This window comes from Alligator sinensis, unplaced genomic scaffold (assembly GCF_000455745.1).
Source record: "Alligator sinensis unplaced genomic scaffold, ASM45574v1 scaffold185_1, whole genome shotgun sequence".
NCBI lineage: Eukaryota > Metazoa > Chordata > Crocodylia > Alligatoridae > Alligator > Alligator sinensis.
In genome coordinates, this window is record NW_005842649.1 from 35,210 (window position 1) to 40,016 (window position 4,807).

Genomic DNA, 4,807 nt, shown 5'->3' on the forward strand with positions numbered 1-4,807 from the left:
CCGTGTCATGCAAACACAAACGACTGCACCAGAAAAAAGCCGCATTAAAATTTTCAGGTGCTCTACGTTAATGCCTGTGTCGTCTACACATGTCCCATAAGGCTAACCTAGGAGTGGAGCCAGAGGTGGCCCAATTGGGAAACACAGTCCAGTGCTCAGATAATGGAGCACTGTGCAAGTCTGCTGTTAATCTGTATTTTTGTGTTTGTATTTCTTGTTGAGATTACTAAAGAATCATATTTGGAGCTAAATTTGTGTGTTAAAATAGACTGTGCACCCAATAATAATAGTCTATGGCCTTCTAACATTAATTTACAGCTGTTACATTTTTATTTCTTGTAGATGATGCAATGATTAGCTGTCACTTAGCATTAGCTGGTTTTGTTTTAGATGGAAGGTTCTTTGTTTTTCTTTGGAATGTAGTGTAAATCAGGATTGGATTTTAGCAAGGACTAGAAAGGGTATATTAAATAACCATATGGAGCTAGTTCAGTCAGGAATCCCAATGTTATAAAATGTGTGCGATATTTTGGGAGAGGAGCTTTTCCTAAAGCAGCAATTCTCAATCAGGGTGCCATGGTACCCTCGGGCCCCTTGAGATCCTTTCAAGGGTGCTGCAGGGCATCATTCAACGTTAGCACTGTTAGGTGTGCAAGCTTGATTCATAAGATAAACTCCGAGATTTCACATGGGAATTCATAGTGTTAAAACCATTCTGACCTGCTGTGGCTGTTCAGAGTTCTTTTCAACAGAAGAATTGCTCTATAATTTTTTTTATAGTAAAAAAAGGAGTGAAAACTAAAAGCTGACATTTTCTAAGGGGTGTCTTGATTTAGTCTAGAAAGGTTTAGAACTGTTGGCATTTTTGCACGTGTGGGTGGCAGTGCTGGGCACTTTTGAAAGCGCTTTTCAAAGTGCCACACACGCAGTTGTATAAGTGGAAAAATGCATGTCAGTACTGAGAAAATGGTGGTAGCGTGCTTTTGAACTAAAACACCTCAGAGGTGCTTTAGTTCAAAAGCGCACCACTGCCATTTTCTGTGCGCTAATGTGCATATTGTCACTTATACAATTGCAAGCAACGCAGTGCAGTTCACCTCAGCTCATGTGCAAAGCAGACTCGATTAATTGAGTCTACTCTGAAGTGGTGAATCTCTGGCATGTTGCTGGAAAAAAACTGTGTGTATAAATCTCCATTGTCCTAGAGACAAAGCGTATGTTCAGATATGTAAGTTTGCAAGACAGTTAGAATGCAACCCACTGCTTTATGGAGGGTAACAGACACATAACACATGCTATTGTGGCTGTATTTTTATCAGGAATTAGTTTGGTCAATCCGGCAGAATTAAAACTAGAGGTCCCACTAAACTCAAGATATGCAAGAAGTTACAGTCATAGCTTCAGGGAAAGTGCTCTGAAATAAGCATGCACTCTTTGAGGAAAGTTTAAAAGAATTGTGTTATATGCAATTTACTTATGTTTACATGAGATGTTTTCTTGAGGATGGTAAGAATGTAAACATCAGTGCTCATTGTGCTTACCAGTAAGAGCTGATTATAACCATCTGCCATAAAATAGAATCAGAAAGGAGCTGACCCTTGTGTCTTTAGATATCTGCCTGCCTGACCTCAGTTTACAAAAACGTACAAGCATTGGAAGTGTTGTTATGTTGTTGCTTCCTGTTTGAATTCCCAATATCAATGACCTTCCAACATACAGAGCAATATAAATGCAAATCTTTCTGCCCAAAAGAGTACATGTTAAAGCTATACAATTGCATCTGTTTTCTTTCACAAGATTACTCACTCTTTGGAGGGATGTTTCGTGTTAGTAATTTTCACCCCCCTGCTTTCAAATAATGATGTCAATGATACTACCAATGTGCTTTTGATGAGCACAGATGCCAAATCTCCTGATTAACTTTGCCATGACTGAGACCCTATCAATTACCCTAGGGCTTTACAACATTGCAGGCCATTACCTAGACCAAGTTATTTTGTAGCAGGATTAGGGCATAGTTTATTAGTAGTACTAATAAAATGACAGCTGAACAAAGGCAAGCAGAGTGGCACTCTACAGTGAAGTTTGTGGATTCCCAACCAGAGACATTCAAGGCCTGCTTTTCATAGGGGCAACAACAACTCAAAAGGCAACCAGGCTATTGTATTTAGAGGCAGTGGTGTAGTGAGCTCATTGATCACCTGGGGCAGGGGAGAGGCTGGTGGTAAGGATATGCAGACTACAGTAGATGAGGAAGGGGAAGCAGCATTCTGCTTACCTCACCTGCCCCCCACACCGAAACAATGTTTAACGTGACACTGCACTGCCATGATCCTGCGGTCAGGCAGAGGCAGCGCAGGATTTCCTCCACTGTTGCAAAGGCTTGAGGGGGAAGGAGGAGAGAAAAGGACCATCATTCTCCTCCCCTCTCCCCTTCACCCCGTTCTCCAGATATTTCATAGATTTCATAGACATTAGGGCTGGAAGGGACCTTGGAAGGGACCTTGGAAGATCATCGAGTCCAACCCCCTGCCCTAGGGGCACGAAGTCAGCTGGCATTACAGGATCCCAGCAAGATAAACATCCAATTTTCTCTTGAAGGTGGTCAGAGTAGGTGCTTGAACCACCTCCGATGGCAGGCTATTCCAGACCTTGGGGGCTCGGACAGTAAAGAAATTCTTCCTGATGTCCCGCCTGAAACAGCCTTGCAGGAGTTTATAACCGTTCAACCTTGTCATCTCTTGGGGGGCTCTGGTGAACAATCGTTCCCTCAGATCCTGGTGAACACCCCTGATAAACTTATAGGTGGCCATCAGATCGCCCCTGAGCCTGCGCTTTTCCAGTCTGAAGAGCCCCTTAGCTCTCAGCCTGTCATCATAAGATCTGTTTTCTGTTCATGTTATGAATGCTGCGTGCCCCTTGGTGGCTGTGGAGGGCATGGTGAGCTCCAGCAGGTGGTGGCAGTGCTGGTGGTGGTAGAAGCATGGCAGTGGTAAGTGTGGAGCTCCCACAGGCAGCTGTGGCACTGTTGGTGGCTGAGGGGGGGGTGGGTGGGTGAGTGCCTACTGGTGGTTGGTGACCACCCGCAGACGCTGCCGGCAGTGTCAGAGGCGCCTTTTCATAGAGGGTGCACCGCCATGCTCAGGGGGTGCACGTGCACCTGCGTGTACCCCCTACATGTTGCCAGTGGTTCATGTTGCCTAGCTTCTGTGGTGGGGAATCATGGCACCCCCTCATAGTTAGCACCTAGGGCAGGCACTCCCCTTGCCAGCTGTATTTAGTACTGTCAAGAGGTCATTTGTAATTTGAGAGAAGTAAATAGCTGCATTAGTCTGAAGTTGGGCAGAAGTCAGGGTGGCACTTTAGGCCATTTATAGACATTATGTTTTTCTATGTTTAATCAGGACTCTCTTCTCTTTGGCAGTCCCTTGCAGTCAAGGATGATTGTCATATGCGTGTGTCTGAAGATGGCTGATGAGACCTATCCAGGATCAGCTCAGATATGTGTTTCTGTGTGGGGTGGGTGGCACTAGATTGCAGCTATCACTATATACACATGGACATCTGTAGTCAGATTAAAATTGGCTTCAGTCTGAATTGACTAATCCTCATTGAATGAGGATTAAAATGAATGCAGACTAGGGCAGTTTGAACTAGGCAATTTAAACTGTGTTAATTAACATGTGTATATGGCATTGCTTTTAGGAAAAACATGCCTTAGGAACTCAGCAGATAAGCATTGCAAATATCAATCCCTACAAGGCAAACTCAATTGGGTTTGTGCAACACAACAGAGGCTATCAGGCACAAAGTAACACTTTTATGAAGTTAAATGTGCCAACAACACCTCACCATGACTAAATATCAGTATCCTGACTAAACTCCCAGCTGTGCCCAAACACATGGGCTACTGCTTTGTGAAGGAAGGGGCAAACCTCCTCTCCCCCCCCACACACATTGACCAAGATGGTCATTAACAATCAGGTTAATTGCACCCATTAAGGTTTCCAGAACAGCACTTTGGATAACTGTCAGTTGGCTTGCAACAATGTAGCAGCACTTAAACAGGCTTATTATCACCTCCTAAGTACTTCCAACTGCAAGTGCTAAATGCATAAACCCTCACACAGAGGCTGTGAATTAAGTTTGTTAAGGGGCTGATGGTCATCATTTAATAAACCTTAATTCACATTGAAATTTGTTTCGAACTGTGTGATGTGAATCAGTTAACACAGTTTAGAAAATGGTGAGCACATCTACAAATAGCCTTGGAGACTAACTCATTTAGAAAGCGTTTCCCATGCGATAGCCTAATTCGCCAGATGCTTCATCATAACATCTGACCAAGTAGGCTGTTGGCTACAAAAGTTTATGCTTTTCTGAACAAGTTAGTTTCTAAGGGCATTTTTACATGTGCTCCAAGGGTGGAAGTGGTGGCACTTTAATTAGAGCAGTTCCGAGAGCTGCTACAATTAAAGTACTGTTGCATCTCATTTATCAGCATCCCTGTGCTTAAAAATGGCAGTGGGATGCTTAAAGCTCTAGTGTCCCCGCTTCTATTTTTAAGTTCAGGGACACTGATACATGAGCTGCAGGCGGCTGCTGGAGCACAGCAATAGCCACACTCCAGCGAACTCCACTAATTGAGTCTGGTTCAACGTGCTGGAATTCCAGCGCATTGAAGCAGCCTCCACACTCATGTATAGGCACCTTAAGATGCCACCTGCCCCTGCCTTCATTGTAATTTGAGTGAAGCTTTGATTCCCCTGTCATCCCCCCCCCCCCCCCCCCCCCCCTTTCTTCTTCG

At 44.2% G+C, this 4,807-nt stretch overlaps 1 long non-coding RNA gene across 1 annotated transcript in view; it reads right to left on the reverse strand.

The window, feature by feature from the left end:
* Positions 1-4,807, reverse strand: part of LOC102381343 — a 7,979-nt gene that overhangs the window by 560 nt on the left and 2,612 nt on the right. The gene's annotated exons all lie outside the window — the stretch shown is intronic.